The following is a 19,080-nucleotide window of genomic DNA, read 5'->3' as shown; positions in this document are numbered from 1 at the left end:
CAGTTATTGTGTCCCTGATCACCGCCACACCAGTTACTGTGTCTCTGATCACCGCCACACCAGTTACTGTGTCCCTGATCACCGCCACACCAGTTATTGTGTCCCTGATCACCTCCACATCAGTTATTATGTCCCTGATCACCTCCACACCAGTTATTGTGTCCCTGATCACCGCCACACCAGTTATTGTGTCCCTGATCACCTCCACACCAGTTATTGTGTCCCTGATCACCGCCACACCAGTTATTGTGTCCCTGATCACCTCCACACCAGTTATTGTGTCCCTGATCACCGCCACACCAGTTATTGTGTCCCTGATCACCTCCACACCAGTTATTGTGTCCCTGATCACCTCCACACCAGTTATTGTGTCCCTGATCACCGCCACACCAGTTATTGTGTCCCTGATCACCTCCACATCAGTTATTATGTCCCTGATCACCTCCACACCAGTTATTTTGTCCCTGATCACCGCCACACCAGTTATCGTGTCCCTGATCACCGCCACACCAGTTATTGTGTCCCTGATCACCTCCACACCAGTTATTTTGTCCCTGATCACCGCCACACCAGTTATCGTGTCCCTGATCACCTCCACATCAGTTATTATGTCCCTGATCACCTCCACACCAGTTATTTTGTCCCTGATCACCTCCACACCAGTTATTGTGTCCCTGATCACCTCCACACCAGTTAGTGTGTCACAGATCATCGCCACACCAGTTATTGTGTCCCTGATCACCTCCACACCAGTTTTTGTGTTGCCTGCCTGCAATCTGTACTCTACATACCCAGGCCTGTTTATTGATCATGTTTGTGCCTGCTGCCTGGACCAATCTCTTGCCTGATTGCTGACCATATCTCTGCCTGCATGCTGAACTGACCCATCTGCACATCCCACTGACTACATTCCTGCAAGACACCACACCAGTGAACATGGCATTCCTGGGGGGCAGCCAGTAGGCCTGGCTCGCTTGATTTGACTAGGAACTGGGACTGCTATAGATGTTGCTACACTAAGCTATATTCCCTAATCACTCATACAGAGGTGACCATTACAGTACATTGGCTTTTACACAATTAGTTGATTCGTGTGATACACAAGATGCAATGGAATCCATTCACTAAAGCAGATCACATGCGGTATATAAGTGATCTGACACATTTTTCCCAAATACCATGTGCACTGCTGAAAATGAAAATTCACTGTCCCTTTATGCAGTATTTACCTCAAAACGCAAATACGCTCAATAAATACCACATAAAACAGCATTAAAGTCAGATCGCAGAAGGAAATAAATGCAGTAATTAAGTAGTGATCGAGGCATGCAACATATAAGGAATGTGTTTGATTTTAACTGAATGTTAAGGAGCTGGCAGATGCTGGCAACCTTAACAGTAAACATCATGGTCGTTAAAGTGGAGGTTCACCCAAAAACTTAATTTTTAACATTAGATCGAGGCTCATTTTGTCAAGGGGAATCGGGTGTTTTTTTTTTAATCTAAGCAGTACTTACCGTTTTAGAGAGCGATCTTCTCCGCCGCATCCGGGTATGGGCTGCGGGACTGGGCGTTCCTATTTGATTGACAGGCTTCCAACGGTCGCATACATCGCGTCACGATTTTCCGAAAGTAGCCGAACGTCGGTGCGCAGGCGCCGTATAGAGCCGCACCGACGTTCGGCTTCTTTCGGCTACTCGTGACGCAATGTATGCGACCGTCGGAAGCCTGTCAATCAAATAGGAACGCCCAGTCCCGAAGACCATACCGGGAAGCGGTGGAGAAGATCTCTCTCTAAAACGGTAAGTACGGCTTCAATTTAAAAAAAAACACCCGATTCCCCTTGACAAAATGAGCCTCAACCTAATGTTAAAAATAGTTTTTCGGGTGAACTCCCGATTTAAGGATTAGTAGGCCGCTGTATAATTAAAAACCATGAATTATCGACTGAATGTAAACAAATGAATTGCCGCATTTAAAAATTAAGAAAAATTACAGCGTGGGCTCCTCCCCAAATTCATAGCAGGCCCGTTGGTCTGGTATGCATTTTAATGGGAACCCTGCACTATTTTTTTTTTAAATGGTGTGGGGTCTCTATTAAAATCCATACCAGACCCTTATCTGAGCATGCACCCTGGCAGGCCAGGAAAGAGGGAGGGATGAGTGAGTGCACCCCCTCCTGAACGATACCAGACCACATACCCTCAACATGGGGGGGGGGTGCTTTGGGTCAGGTAGGCTCCCCCTAGTAACCTTATCTTCATGTTGATGAGCACAAGGGCCCCTTCCCCACAACCCTAGCCAGGTGGCTGTGGAGATCTGGGGGGGGGGGGGGCTTATCATAATCAGGAAGCCTCCTTTAACATGGGGGGCCCCCTAAACACCCCCCCCCATGTGAATAAGTATGGGGTAAATAATACCTCTACTTACCCACCAAAAAAAGTGGTGAAAGTTAGTAACAACACAGCCAGTGTTTGATAAATTCTTTATTCAACCCCCTCCCTCCCCCAAAAAATAATAAATGACCCCAAAAGTAGATCCAATGTCAATTACTATGAACACCAGCCGCCGACCCAAACCTGACTCTGAAGCTTGGCTCCCATCAAATGACAGCTCCATGACCTCTGACTGCTAAATAAAATAAGTGCCAGTACCACCCAATTAAGTCATTGGGTGACCTAGTCCCCTTATTATGTCATTGACCCAGCATGCCACCATCAATGGGGGCCTAGTATGGATTGGGGACCCCATGCAGTTTTTTTTCCTAATTTTTAAATGCTGGCAATTTAAAAAGTTTACATTCTACTGTCAGCGGGAAATCCCACTGACAGCAGATGATTCGTGGACATGGCAGCCACCCAATCATTAGCAACCATGACAGTAACTGGCTCTTAAGGACGATGGCGGCTGCCCTTTCTTTTAAGCAGAGGTCCGCCCCAATAAAATAATACAAAGCCAGCAGCTACACATACTGCAGCTGCTGGGTTTTAATAATAGGAAACTTACCTGTCCTGGAGTCCAGCAATGTCGGCAGCACAGCTGATGTTTCCATCAGCTGTCGGGTGCATCCTCCACTATTGCGCGTAATGGTACCCAGCAGTGTAGCCTTATGGCCTTAAAAACTTGGGAAAATAAAATTAAGTCTTCAAAAGACTGACCATGTCTCTTAAAGAATACATTGGGGTGTTTACTCTCCAAAATAGGGTGATTTTGTGGGTGTTTTAAGTGTCCTGGTGCTCAGGGGCATTCACAAATGTGATATGTAGTCAGAAAATTAGATGTGTAATTTATGAACCTAGAACTCCTGAAGGTGTTCCTTGGATTTGTGTTGGCAGGCTGTGAAAAAGTCTAAAGCACGCTCGGTTTTCTAGGCAAGAAAACTGCTGGAAGAGCTTTTTGCCGAGAAAACCGTTTGTGTGTATGGTTTCTTGTCGAGAAAACTGTTGTGAATCTCGACGAGAAAAAAAGAGAACTTTCTCTCTATTTTCTCGTCAGGAGTCTCAATTTTCTTGTCGTGATTCTCGTCGGGCTGGTTTACGACGAGAAAAACTTTCATGTGTATGCTTTTCTGAGTCTTAAAAACCTGTGCATGGTCAGAATCAAGTATGAGATGGGAGCGCACCTTCTGGTAAAACTAGCATTCGTAATGGAGATAGCACATTCGTCACGCTTTAAAAAAGGATTGCATCGTTTAACCACTTAACGCCCGCCGCACGCCTATTTACGTCCACAGAATGGCACGTACAGGCAGATGGGCGTATATATATACGTCCCTGCCTTCTAGCGGGCCGGGGGTCCGATCGGGGCCCCCCCCCGCTGCGTGTGGCGGGCGGCTTACCTCGGGTGAGCGATCCGGGACAACAGCGCAGCTATTCGTTTATAGCCACCCCGTCGCGATCACTCCCCGGAGCTGAAGAACGGGGAGAGCCGTATGTAAACACGGCTTCCCCATGCTTCACTGTGGCGGCTGCATCGATCGAGTGATCCCTTTTATAGGGAGACTCGATCGATGACGTCAGTCCTACAGCCACACCCCCTACAGTTGTAAACACACACTAGGTGAACCCTAACTCTTACAGCGCCCCCTGTGGTTAACTCCCAAACTGCAACTGTCATTTTCACAATAAATAATGCAATTTAAATGCATTTTTTGCTGTGAAAATGACAATGGTCCCAAAAATGTGTCAAAATTGTCTGAAGAGTCCGCCATAATGTCGCAGTCATGAAAAAAAACGCTGATCGCCGCCATTAGTAGTAAAAAAAAAATAATGAATAAAAATGCAATAAAACTATCCCCTATTTTGTAAACACTATACATTTTGCGCAAACCAATCGATAAACGCTTATTGCGATTTTTTTTTTTTACCAAAAATAGGTAGAAGAATAGGTATCGGCCTAAACTGAGGAAATTTTTTTTTTTATATATGTTTTTGGGGTATATTTATTATAGCAAAAAGTAAAAAATATAGAATTTTTTTCAAAATTGTCGCTCTATTTTTGTTTATAGCGCAAAAAATAAAAACCGCAGAGGTGATCAAATACCACCAAAAGAAAGCTCTATTTGTGGGGGAAAAAGGACGCCAATTTTGTTTGGGAGCCACGTCGCACGACCGCGCAATTGTCTGTTAAAGCGACGCAGTGCCGAATCGCAAAACCTGGCCTGGGCATTTAGCAACAAAATGGTCCGGGGCTTAAGTGGTTAAATGCTGCACATTTAAATCTTCTTTAGAATGGTACAATAATGAACTTGTTTTGCTGCTGATATTCAAACATAGTTCTGACTAATTTTTTGCAACATTTTTAAAGCTGATCTCATTAATATTTTTGATTATTTTATAGAGCAAGATCTCATTTATTTATTTATTTATTTATTTATTTTTAAATTTTGAGTACAGATCTGCATTTTAAATATTATTTAATTTCTAGTGATCTCCATGATTTGATTTATTATTTTGTTGTGTCAAGTTACCACAATTTAAACATTATTATCTTGTATTTTTTGACCTTCAAGGAGATTGTTTGGTGTTATCTGTCCCTTTTTAATTAGACCTTTTTTAGTTTTTAAAGTTACCTGCCTACTCACAAGCTACATTTTTAGGTTTAAAAAAAACATATAGGCAAGTATTAACTGTAAAAAAAAAAAAAAACATTTATTCTTGTATATAATAAAATAAATAGAAGGCAGCGCTGGAGAAACCTGCTGCAATTTGTGCAACTCTGTGTGGACACTAAAATTGGGACCTTGAGAAGCACATACAGTAGGGAGCCCAATCTGGTCCTGGACTCCCAGAGGTCAGGAACAGCAGCAGGTGATATATATGTCCCAAGTTTGTGGTACTACAACAGCCTGCCTTCTGTCAGACCACACTGAAGCAAGGCCATCACTTTCTGGTCTTCCGGACAGCCTTCTTTGCTGCTTTCTCTGCAGCCTTCCTTCTCCGCTTGGCTGGAGCCTGTGCCTCTGGAGGTGTACTTGTGTCAGGAGGAGGTGGAGGAGGATGGCCGTGATCATCAATTACAGTTGATTCTGTGATTGTCCCCATCAACCCCTTATTTAAGAATCTAATGAGCAGGGGCTCACATAGAAGGTGTTGGCCCATTGCCATCTGGCTCATTTTCACGCCAACTCTTCAGGGGTGGTTGGCTGTTGGAGGGTGGCCTGTGCCTCTTTAATCAGGGCCAGTGCTGCCTCACTCACAGTCCAATCCCTCCTGCCCCTTCTTGTTGGAAGGTGGAAGGGAGGAACCTGGCACCTTGTTCTGCCCCTTGGCCCTGCCACCTCCTCTCTGCCACTCGGCCCTGCCACCTCCTCTCTGCCACTCACCCCTGCCACCTCCTCTCTGCCACTCACCCCTGCCACCTCCTCTCTGCCACTCACCCCTGCCAACTCCTGGCTGCCACTTGGCCCGGCCTCCTCCTGCCTGACACTTTCCAGACCCTCATCCTGGCTGATGTCATCCTGTGTATAAAAAAGGGACATAGTTTGAGTTTTGGGTTCATCAATCACACACAATTTTCAGCTCATGACTGTTGCAAATGGAATGAACATAAAGAGAAAAGACAATCATTCTGACCCCAGCAGTTTTCATTCTTTTCTCCCCAACTTTTTGGGCCACTCCTATCTATTGATATGTAAAACACTTTTTGATCAAAGTATCAAACATTATATTTTTTTTCCATATTAACATCTATTTTACAGCATTAATTTTTATCACAATAAATGTTTAGCAAATACTATACCTGGCTCCAGATGGCCACATCCGGATCTTCGTCCAGGATGGAAGGCTCATCTTGCTCCAGAGAAGGATCATCTTGGCTGCAGGGAAGGCTGGAAAGTTAGTGCCTTGCTCCAAAGTGGTCATTAAGAAAAGCCAGTTTATTGTAGTACCACAACTTCGGGACATATACCTTCCCTGCTGCTGATGCTCCTGACCTCTGAGAAGCCAGGACCTTAAAGCGCTCACTCCTGTATGTGCCTCTCAAGGTCCCAATTTTAGTGTCCATCTGTTAAGTGTGGTTACGTGGGGCGTGCATGTATGCACAAATGGGAGCAGGGTCTCCAGCGCTGCTTTCCTTACCCCTTTTTTCTGGTGAAAAAATTTTTTTGTCTCCCACAGAGCGGGCACCTTCCTTAACCGATCAATCAACTCGATTAAAAAATATTTTTCCAGAAATGGATTCATTATTTTTGCAAGACAAAACACAAGACAAAAATACTAATGTCAATCACAGTCTAAACTCTAGTAATGGAAAAAATTGTCAGATAGCGCAAGATTTAGCAGAGTATAGACAACAATGGCCCATGAATATAAATCGGATGATTCTTGATAAGGAAATGGTATAAATAATTAATAAATTTATAAATGATGGTAGTCCTCATTCCAGAGAGAAATTCATCAATAAAGTCCAAAGCTCTTAGCGGCAGCAATCCCAAAAGCAGGAGCACGCTCCGAAAAATGTATACAAAGGAAAGACAAGGATGCGCCAATCTAAGTGCAGTATGAAAAAGGATTTTGAGAAAATTGGAGAAAACAGACAGCCAAATGGCTACTCACAATTGGTATGAGATTACAGGCATATCTTATAACTTGGGTCCGTTGTCACTTAGTGTCAGATGAATGCTGGTCCCCAGCGAGGTCTTCAATAAACGGGGGAGCTGTTGGTGGAGCGATTTGGTGCCTGAGCAACCATAAGGAAGTGCAGCGACCCGTGCAGGACGCCGCACAGGATGGCGTGCATCTCAGGGTGGACCGCAAACAGGATCGTCGCGTACGGGAAAGCAGGGTTTGACAAATTTGCTTGGAATCTAGGAGCCAGCTAAAAAAGTTAGGAGCCAGAGCTCGCGACGAGCTCGCGCACAGAAGCGAACACATACGTGAGTAGCGCCCGCATATGTAAAGGTAGTCAAACCACACGCTAATTCTAGCTCTAGACCTCCTCTGTAACTCAAAACATGCAACCTGTAGATTTTTTTAAACGTCGCCTATGAAGATTTTAAAGGGTAAAAGTTTGTCGGCATTCCACGAGCAGATGCAATTTTGAAGCGTGACATGTTGGGTATCAATTTACTCGGCGTAACATTATCTTTCACAATATAAAAAAAAATTGAGATAACTTTACTGTTGTCTTATTTTTTAAATAAAAAAAGTGTATTTTTTTCCCAAAAAAAGTGCGCTTGTAAGACCGCTGCGCCAATACGGCGTGACAGAAAGTATTGCAACGATCGCCATTTTATTCTCTAGGGTGTTAGAATAAAAAATATATTAAATGGCATTGCTGGGTCAGTTAAAGGACAGAAATTTAAAAACCTATTGCAGGACAATTTTATGGTACAGTTTATTGAGGCCCCAACTAGGAATGATGCTCTGTTGGACCTGGTAATCTCAAACAATGCAGAGCTTATGGGATATCGGAGAACTGGAGAAAGTGCAGAGAAGGGCAACCTAACTGATAAGAGGAATGGAGGAGCTCAGCTATGAGGAAAGATTAGAAGAACTAAATTTATTCACTCTTGAGAAGAGGAGAATTAGGGGGGATATGATCAACATGTACAAATATATAAGAGGTCCATATAGTAAACTTGGTGTTGAGTTATTCACTTTACGGTCATCACTGAGGACAAGGGGGCACTCTTTACGTCTAGAGGAAAAGAGATTTCATCTCCAAATACGGAAAGGTTTCTTCACAGTAAGAGCTGTAAAAATGTGGAACAGACTCCCTCCAGAGGTGGTTCTGGCCAGCTCAGTAGATTGCTTTAAGAAAGGCCTGGATACTTTCCTAAATGTACAGAATATAACTGAGTACTAAGATTTGTAGGTAAAGTTGATCCGGGGTAAATCCAATTGCCTCTCGGGGGATCAGGAAGGATTTTTTTCCCCTGCTGCAGCAAATTGGATCATGCTCTGCTGGGGTTTTTTGCCTTCCTCTGGATCAACTGTGGGTATGGAGTTGGGTGTATGGGATTGCATTCTGTTTTTTATTTTGTTTGTTTATTTATTTTTTATTTTTTATTTTTTTGTGGTTGAACTGGATGGACTTGTGTCTTTTTTCAACCTGACTAACTATGTAATGTTTGGGGGTTCTAATTAGAGGGAAGGAGATGGCAGTGAAAATAGTGAAAAATTACACACAATATAATTGCTGCAATTGATAACAAGTTCAAACAGGTGCCATTAATACAGGTAATGAGTGGAGGACAGAGTGGCCTCTTAAGAAGATACAGGTCTGTGAGAGCCAGAAATCCTGCTTGTTTGTAGAGGAGACCAAATACTTACCGTATTTATCGGGGTATAGCGCGCTCCTGCGTATAGCGCGCACCCCTAAAGTTGCCCCGAATTCCTGTGGAAAAAAGTTTTTTTGTACTTACAGTTTTGGTGTCTTGCGCGGCGTCCATCGGCGGCCTCGTCGGGTCCGTCTGCAGCTTCGGGTGTCCTCTTCGTCGGGTGTGGCGTCCTCGCGTCCTCCCCGCTCGTTTCCCGCGCCGAGTTTGAATACTGCGCCGACATATACAGAGCGCAGTACACTCGTGTATTGTCGGGCAGGCTCGGCTACTCTAGCGCTGACGTCCTGTGCGTCCAGGATGTCAGCGCGAGAGGACCCGAGACTGCCCGACAATACACGAGTGTACTGCGCTCGGTATATGTCGGCGCAGTATTCAAACTCGGCGCGGGAAAGCGGATATCGGCGTATACCGCGCACCCACGATTTTGCCCTGATTTTCAGGGCAAAAAAGTGCGCGGTATACGCCGATAAATACGGTATTTTCCACCATAATTTGCAAATAAATTCTTTCCAAATCAGACAATGTGATTGTCTGGACTTGTTTCCACATTTTGTTTCTCATAGTTGAGGTATACCTATGATGAAAATTTCAGGCCGCTCATCTTTTTAAGTGGGAGAACTTGCACAATTGGTGGCTGACTAAATACTTTTTTGCCACTGTATGTATATGTATATATATATATATATATATATATATATATATATATAGTCTATACATTATCTTACAAAAGTGAGTACATCCCTCATATTTTGGCCACCGATTGGCACTGATATGTGGGCACTGCTGGGCATCACTGATCAGACATCTGGCAGTTACTGACTGACTGGCAAGATGTGTGGGCACTGATTGCCATTATTTGGGCTTTTACTGGCATCCCTGCTGGTCTAGGGCGGCATCCCTGGTCATCCATCTGTTTTGGGCATCCCTGGTGGCGTCCCTAGTTGCCCAGTGTGGGCATCCGCAGGGGGGCTTCTCTGATAAACAATTAGCATAGACCCCCCTGTCAGGAGAGCTGACGATCGGCTCTGTCAGACGCGAGTGAGGAAAAGCCGATAAACGACTCTTCCTGTTTACATTGTGATCAACCGTGATTGGACACGACTGATCATGTGGTAAAGAGCCTCCATCAAAGGCTCTTTACTGAAATCGGCGTGGCGGTGTGTCAGACTGACATGCCGCACCATCGATTGCCGGCAGCTATCCTGCTGGACATCATATGATGCCCAGCCAGGATAACTGAACCACTACCCGGCCTGTTTATATATATATATATATATATATCATAGTTTGTAGACTCTATAACTTTCCTACAGACTAACTAATATACATATATGGTTATTTTTACCAAAGAAATGTAGCAGAATATATTTTGATTACATTTATATAGCTAAAAACCTAGTGGGGATCAAATACCACCAAAGAAAGCTCTTTCTGTCTGGAAAAAAAAATACATTTCTTTTGGGTACAGTGTTGCATGAATGAGTAATTATCATTCAAGGTGTGAGAGCGCTGAAAGATAAAAGTTGACCTGGGCAGGAAGGGGGTGAAAGTGTCCAGTATTGATGTGGTTAAATGTACAGAAAACCTCCTATTACCCCCTCACATCCACATCCTATTATTGTGGGACCGATACCATCCAAATAATTCTTACTTTCATTTCCCAAAGTTATCCATCTACAAGGAGACCTGTATAGGTCAAATGACATCGCCAATGAGGATGGAGGAGGACCGGAGTCACATGACTGAGAAGATACTAAACCTCACCCTGGAGATCATCTACCTGCTGACCGGAGAGGTGAGGAGGATTCTGGGAGGTCACATGACATCACTCTTATCTCTATTAATAAAACACAGACCTGACCGGAGAGGTGAGGAGGATTCTGGGAGGTCACATGACATCACTCTTGTCTCTAATAATAAAACACAGACCTAACCGGAGAGGTGAGGAGGATTCTGGGAGGTCACATGATATCACTTTTATTTATATTAATAAAACACAGACTGACCAGAGAGGTGAGGAGGATTCTGGGATTCTAACATGATATTCCTATTGGTTCCTCAATACAGAGATTTCCTCCTGTGAAGTCTGGTGATCACATGACCATCACAGTGCCTCCATGTGACTCCCTAAAACCCGAGAGACACAACATGGAGAAGATTCTAGAAGTCACCAAGAAGATGATGGAGCTGCTGACAGGAGAGGTGAGCGGTGCCGGGAATTCTGGGACATTATCCAGTAACAGACAAGGGATGTGTCTGGATGGTGACTGTATCATTGTGTGTGTCAGGTTCCTATAAGGTGTCAGGATGTCACTGTCTATTTCTCCATGGAGGAGTGGGAGTATTTAGAAGGACACAAGGATCTCTACAAGGACGTCATGATGGACAATCAGCCGCCCCTCACATCACCGGGTAAGAGGAGACTTTATTGTAAAGGAGAGAGCAGTACGGAGGCTCCACCTAGATCCCCCATCATCTGATAAACACATAGAAACAATGTATTCAGTCAGTGTGTGTGTTTCCTACAGATGGATCCAGTAATGGGAACCCACCAGAGAGATGTCCCCGTCCTCTGTATTCCCGGGATTCCACACAGGAAGGTCACACCATCCCCCACCATCATCAGGTAGATGAGGAACAATCACTGATAGTATCATTAGGATCTGTACATTATCTGTATTGTTACCATTGATGTCATTTTTATTCTATATTCAGAGTGGAGACCTGAGAGATTTTAAAGTTGAGGTTAAAACAGAAGAAGAAGAAGAGAGGTATGTGAGGGATGATCAGCAGTCTATGGAGGAGGATGGAATAACGGGGACATTTATAGAGGAGGACACTCCTACAGAGATCAGCACAGGTGGGTTATTAACACTAAATACATTCCTCCACCGATACTGGTCACTGATTGGTCCAGAGTAGGGCAAGGACTGGGCGACATCAATCTGCAATGCCCTGGTCACTTTCCTGAGCTGTGTTCCCCGTCCTGTATTCCTGTATTTCTCTCGGATAATCTTCCTTCTCTGTGCTGCAGACACAATTTATGTCTCTAGACTGGATTTATGGAGATTCTGGGGATCAGCTGGCAGCAAAATGTTGATTTTTACCATAGACTTTATTCAACCTATGCACCTGGAGTATGTGCTTTGGGTCTTCTGCCCCATACCCGGGTCTAGCAAGATCTCTGACAGAACAATTCTCCTCCCAGGGTTACTTGCTCTGTTGTCTGCTGGCTGTGCCGGGTGGAGGGATATGTCTGTATAGTCTCAGACCCAAGTCACTGAGTGCAGTCTCAGGAGATGGGAGGCAGCGGTGTGGGATCTCTGCAACTTGTCTCATGTAAACATTTAGCCTTCCACTAAATATTATGAGTCTTGACCATTACACTATATAATTTATATTGTATATTACATACTCCTGACCCCTGCACTATATACTCTGTTGTACATTACATTATTCTGATACTGTATAGTCCTAACTTTTGTATCCTATATAATATGTTGTACATTACATAGGTTTTACTTCTCTTGCACCCATTTTCTACCAGCTGGGCATTTTATATCTGATTGGAGCACAGACTTTTACATGTTGATAATGTGATAACATCCTCAAACTTTGTAACCTTAAACAGAAAGTGATAATGAGGGAGGAGTCAATAACCCAATGATGGTGGTCTTCAGGCTCAGTCCAGACTTCATCTTGGTTGTTCTCCCCCATCCTCACTCTATGACCTCTGGTGGGGCTCAGCCCCGCTGTTATTCATGACTAAATCATGGACTAAATAAGGAAGTGCAGTACTTCTTGTGTTGGGAAGATGGCAATGAGTGATAGAGGGGGTGGGGACACTCGTCCTATAATCCCCTCATCACACTCACTCCTATAAAAGACAGTTCTCGTTGTTTCCTCACTCTCTGACTAAGGTCCATGAATAAAGAAATTATCTGGTTGGAGATCAGAGGACCCATTTACTAGTTACCTTGAGGGGGGAATTGTAAGATCCTCAGAGACAAAGCTGCCTGATGTGGGCGAAGTCCTGGTTTAGGGGAACCAATCTGCTCATGTCTAGTAATAATCTTTGTATTTCTATTTTAGTAGATGGACGGGAGATGAGGAAAACCTCAGAGGATTGTCTCACTTTGTCTCCAGACTGTAAAGTAGAAGATGAGGACATCACACAGTATAGTCCAGGAGAAAACCCGACTACCTCAAATGTCCATCCGGCACCACACAGTGTAGATGGACCATCGTATTCCTCTTATCCTGAGGAACCTCAGACTGTGAGGGACGGTGCCGGACCATCGTATTCCTCTTATCCTGAGGAACCTCAGACTGTGAGGGACGGTGCCGGACCATCGTATTCCTCTTATCCTGAGGAACCTCAGACTGTGCGGGACGGTGCCGTCCTTCCAACACATAGGAAGTTTTCCTGTACTGAGTGCGGGAAGTGTTTCCAATTTAAATCCAAACTTATTGTGCATAAAAGAATTCACACAGGGGAGAAGCCATATTCCTGTCCTGAGTGCGAGAAATGTTTTTCACAGAAATCCCATCTTCACACACATCAGAGATCTCACACAGGGGAGAAACCGTATTCCTGTCCTGAGTGCGGGAAATGTTTTTCACAGATGTCCCGTCTTTACACACATCAGAGATCTCACACAGGCGAGAAACCTTTTTTCTGTCCTGAGTGTGGGAGATGTTTTTCAAGGAGGTCTATTCTTTACACACATCAGAGATCTCACACGGGGGCAAAGCCATATTCCTGTCCTGAGTGCGGGAAATGTTTTTCAGTGAAGTCCCATCTTTCCATACATCGGAGATCTCACACGGGGGAGAAGCCGTATTCCTGTCCCGAGTGTGGGAAATGTTTTTCAGTGAAGTCCAGTCTTTGCTCACATCAGATATCTCACACGGGGGAGAAGCCGCATTCCTGTCCTGAGTGTGGGAAATGTTTTTCACAGAAGGGCAGTCTTTACGCACATCAAAGATCTCACATGGGGCAGAAACCGTATTTCTGTCCTGAGTGTGGGAAATGTTTTTCATGGAAATCCAATCTTTACAGACATCAGAGATCTCACACGGGGAGAAGTCACTTTCCTATCTTGAGTGAGGGAATTGTTCCTCAGTGAAGTCCTGTCTTCCTGTACATCAGGGATTCCACAGAACCCTTGAGGTGTATTAGTGAGTGTGGGAAATGTCTTGTATATGAATGTTGCTGGACATCACAGCTCTCATGTGGGGAAGAAGCACACCCTGATATACACCTCAGATATACTTCATGGCTGATCTTCATCATGACTAAGCACTAGTGTTAGTGTGAAACGCGTCAGTGGTTGGGTTTTATTTTATTTCACTTTGCTGTGACTTGTAGTGCTGTCCTTTTTTCAATAAAGGCTACAATTTGTTCAGTGTGCGGATGTCCAGAGACAATCTTTGTTCCTGCTTTGCTGATCTTCATCATGTAAGAAACAGTTCCAGGGGGGGGGGAATTTTTGGAAAAAACAACTTGGGTCTAAATCAGGATCACAATCTCCTTGTCCCTTATGACAATCTCCCTGTTCCTTATCTACCAGAGAGCTCAGCAGCGGTGTGGGAGTTCATTGAAAACTACAAGCCGACATCAGCAAAGGACAGAACTCTGTGAATGAATGGCACGGCTGCGCTCTTTTCATAAAGTGACAGCCGGTACGGGGAACTTCTCACCGCACTGCTGTCACACAGAGGACTCGGATCGCTGAGCCGCTGCAGGAACAGGAACATGTAACATCTTCCTGAAGGTGGACGTTTCCTTTAAGTCTTTCACTGCCAGAGCTGCATTATTTTTTGGTTCACATGTTTAACCCTTTCAATAAAATACACTTTCACCACCTTCCTGCCCAGGCCAGTTTTCATCTTTCAGTGCGGTCACACTTTGAATGACAATTGTGCGGTCATGTGACACTGTACCCAAATGAAATGTTTATATTTTTTTCCCCACAAATAGAGCTTTCTTTTGATGGTATTTGATCACCTCTGGGGTTTTTATTTTCTGTGTTACAAATTAAAAAAAAGACAGAAAATTCTGGGAAAAAAAGCTTTTCTTTGTTTGTGTTATAAGATTTTGTAAATAAGTAAGTTTTCTCCTTCACTGATGAGGAGGCACTGATTGGCATACCTGATGGGCACTGATTGGCATATATGGAGAGGCACTGATTATATCACAGGCAGGCACATGTGGTCATCACAGGCGATCATCGCTGATAGGTCTGTACTGATAATCAATGCTGAATATCAGTGCAGATGCCCCCTTTTAGGAGATCCGCTGATCGGCTCTCCTCTTCTCGCACCTTGTCAGCATGAATAAAGGAAAGCCGATAAGTGGCACCTCCTGATTATGATGTGATTAGCTTTGATTGAACACAGCCAATCACATGGTAAAGAGCCTATGTCATAGGCTCTTTACCAAGATTAGAGATGCAGTATGTTAGAGTGAGGCCGCGTACACACGGTCGGACAAAACCGATGAGAATGGACTGAGGTTCAGTTTCATCGGTCCAAACCGACGGTGTGTATAGCCCATCGGTCTGTTGTCCTTCGGTCCAAAATTTTAAAACATGCTTCAAAATCGAACCGATGGCCCGCTACCCGATCGGTCCAAACCGATGTTTAGTACAGAAAGCATCAGTTCAAAACCCGCGCATGCTCAGAATCAAGTCGACGCATGCTTGGAAGCATTGAACTTTGTTTTATTCAGCACGTCGTGTGTTTGAAGTCACTGCGTTCTGACTCGATCGGTTTTTGGAACGATGGTGTGTACACACATCAGGCCACTTCAGCGGTGAACCGATGGAAATGCCCGTCGGACCATTCTCATCAGTTTGGAACGACCGTGTGTACGCGGCCTGACACAAGCCCGAGCGGCTTTTTTTTCTGGATGTCACATGACGTCCACTCAGGATAATGGAACCCCCGCCTAGCTGTCATTCTGCTATAGGCCGGGCGAGTAGAAGATACAAAAAAATCACTTTAGGCCTTACGATTATATAACACCCCAAAACATGATATATGTATTTTATATGATAGACCAACATAAAGTAGCACATAATTGTGAAGTAAAAATGATAAATGGTTTTCAATTTTTTTTTTTTTTTACAAATAAATATGTGAAAACTGTGGAGTGCATTTGTATTCAGCCCCCATACCCCTAACTAAAATCTAGTGGAACCAATTGCCTTCAGAAGTCACCTAAATAGTAAATGGAGTCCACCTGTGTGTAATTTAATCTCAGTATAAATACAGCTGTTCTGTCAAGCCCTCAGAGGTTTGTTAGATGACCTTAGTGAACAAACAGCATTGTGAAGGTAAAGGAACACACCAGACAGGTCAGAAAGTTGTGGAGAAGTTTAAAGCAGGGTTAGGTTATAAAAAAATATATCCCAAGCTTTGAACATCTCACGGAGCTCTGTTCAATCCATCATCCAAAAATGGAAAGAGTATGGCACAACTGCAAACCTACCAAGACATGACCGTCCACCTAAACTGACCGGCCAGGCAAGGAGAGCATTCATCAGAGAAGCAGCCAAGAGGCCCATGGTAACTCTGGAGGAGCTACAGAGATCCACAGCTCAGGTGGGAGAATCTGTCCACAGGACAACTATTAGTCGTGTATTCCACAAATCTGACATTTATGGAAGAGTGACAAGAAGAAAGTTATTGAAAAAAAGCCATAAGAAGCCCAGTTTTCAGTTTGTGAGAAGCCATGTGGGGGACAAAGCAACCAAATGGAAAAAGTGCTCTGGTCTGATAAAACGAAAATCATAATTTCTTTGCCTAAAAGCAAAACGCTATGTGTGGTGGAAAACAAACACTGCACATCACCCAGAACACACCATCCCCACCGTGAAACATGGTGGTGGCAGCATCATGTGGTTGGGATGCTTTTCTTTAGCAGGGACAATGAAGCTGGTCAGAGTTGATAGGAAGATGGATGGAGCCAAATACAGGGCATTCTTAGAAGAAAATCTGAGAGTGGGGCAGAGGTTTCACCTTCCAGCAGGACAACAACCCTAAACATACAGCCAGAGCTACAATGGAATGGTTTAGATCAAAGCATATTCATGTGTTAGAATGGCCCAAAGTTCCGACCTAAATCCAATGGAGATCTGTGGCAAGACATGAAAATTGCTGTTCACAGACATCGAATCTGAAAGAGCTTGAACTATTTTGTTATTTTGCAAAGAAGAATGGACGGAAATTGTACTCCCTAGATGTGCAAAGCTGGTAGATACACCCCCAAAAAGACTTGCAGCTGTAATTGCAACGAAAGGTGGTTCTACAAAGTATTGACTGTGATGTCAGCCAACAGCCCGCTGTCAGCTGAAAATGGGTCACAGGAGTGCAAAACAATCTGCCATGCTGTGATTCACAGAAGTACAGCCAAAATTGACAAAACATCTATTACATGACCTGTCTCACCCCTCCTGTTTGTCTATATTTGCGACAATTGATCAATGTCCCCACAGGCTCTTCCTCAGCCCAGACTTTAGATCCAGGCTCTTTCTCCTTGAAGCTGGAAGGTCCTTCAGGAACCCTCTCTTATAGTCCAGGGCCTCCAGACACCCTCTCTTTTAATCTGGGACCTCCAGGCACCCCTTCACGTAGTCCAGTATCTCCCTTGTACACCCTCAATTCAGGGGCCTTTGCCACACCAACCACCATTTCCTAGTCAAGGGTCTTCTCTGCACCCCCTCCTAGTCCAGGGCCTCCTCTGCATTCCCCTCCTAGTCCAAGGCCTCCTCTACATCACCCCCACAAGTTTAGAGCCTTCTTTGCACCCTGCCCTTTGAATCCAGGTCCTTTGCCATACCAACCCTTTTATAGTCCAGGGCCTCCTCTGTAAACCCCCTCCCCCCACTCCAGTGCTTCCTCTGCACCACCCCCCCCCAGCCCAGGGTCTCCTTCACACCCCCCAAGTCCAGGGTCTTCTTTGCGTCCCCCAGGTCAGGGCCTCCTCTGCAACCCCCTTATTCTAGGGCCTTCTCTGTACCACCCCCATCCCAGGGCCTGTACCACACCTATCATCAGCCCAGGGCCTTAACTGCTCCCCCCAGTTCAGGACCTTCCCTGCACCCCCCAGTCAACTCAAACCTTTCCCATACCAACCCCAACTATCTAGTCCAGGGCTTTCTGCATACAAGCCTCTCTCCTTGTCCTAATAATTGTCTTCCAATTCCAGGAAGGCTCTCCCATATAATTGTCCTACTTGGGCTTTGGGCAGGACTAGGAGGGAGACCCCACAGCACTTGGGCAGTGGTGCCACTCGTACCGTGTGCCTCTGCTCCAGGGTATCACTGCCGCCAGTTCAAGTGTAATGAATAGGCAGCGCCAGCTGCATAATTTGAAGTAATAGCTGAAAATTCGCTCTGGAATGCCTTTCTATTGTACAGGTGGACACGAGGAGTAGAGTGACTCAGTGCTAGTGTGCCTGTGCGGTCTTCCTCTTAAGAAAAGATTGAGAGCAGGATCTCAATTTTTGTGACAGGAAAAATTTCTATCGCGAATCGCGTTCATCTGTATGCAATTGCGACGCGCAAAAACGTGCATGCTCAGAATCAAGCAGAAGAGCCGAACTGCCTATTGAACTTCATTGATCTCGGCTCATTGTACGTGTTATACTTCACCGCTTTTGACGTTTGGAAGCCAAGATTTGAGTGACTGTTCGGTAGATTCACAAAGAGTTAGGCCGGCTTATCTACAGATAAGCCGACCTAACTCTGAATCTAAGCCGACCTATGTTTAAGTGTATTCTCTAACAGAGATACACTTAAACATATCTAAGATAGGAACGGCTTGCGTCGTCCTATCTTAGATTGCAATGTTTTGGCTTACCGCTAGGTGGCGCTTCCATTGCGGCCGGCGTAGATTATGTAAATGAGCATTTACGACGATTCCCGAACGAACGCGAGCCCGCCGCAGTCGATTAACGTCGTTTCCGTAAGCGATAGGCCGCCTAAAGTTATTCCACCTATGAGGTGGAATAACAATGTTCAAGCCTCATTTCCATACTACACGCCCCCCTCCTAGTAATTTGAATTAGGCGCCCTTACGCCCGTTCGGTTTAGGCTACGCCGCCGTAGATTATCAGGTAAGTGGTTTGAAAATCACTACTAGCCTAGTTAATTTACGGCGGTGTAGCCTAAAAACACTAGGCTAGGCCAACCTAAAGTTAGTCCTCTGTACGTGAATCTACCTAAATGTGTATGCAATACAAATTTCAGCCATTTTCCTGCTGAAAAAAAACACGGTTTTCCTGTCTGAAA

This window comes from Rana temporaria, chromosome 4, assembly GCF_905171775.1.
Source record: "Rana temporaria chromosome 4, aRanTem1.1, whole genome shotgun sequence".
NCBI lineage: Eukaryota > Metazoa > Chordata > Amphibia > Anura > Ranidae > Rana > Rana temporaria.
This window is presented reverse-complemented; position numbering follows the sequence as displayed.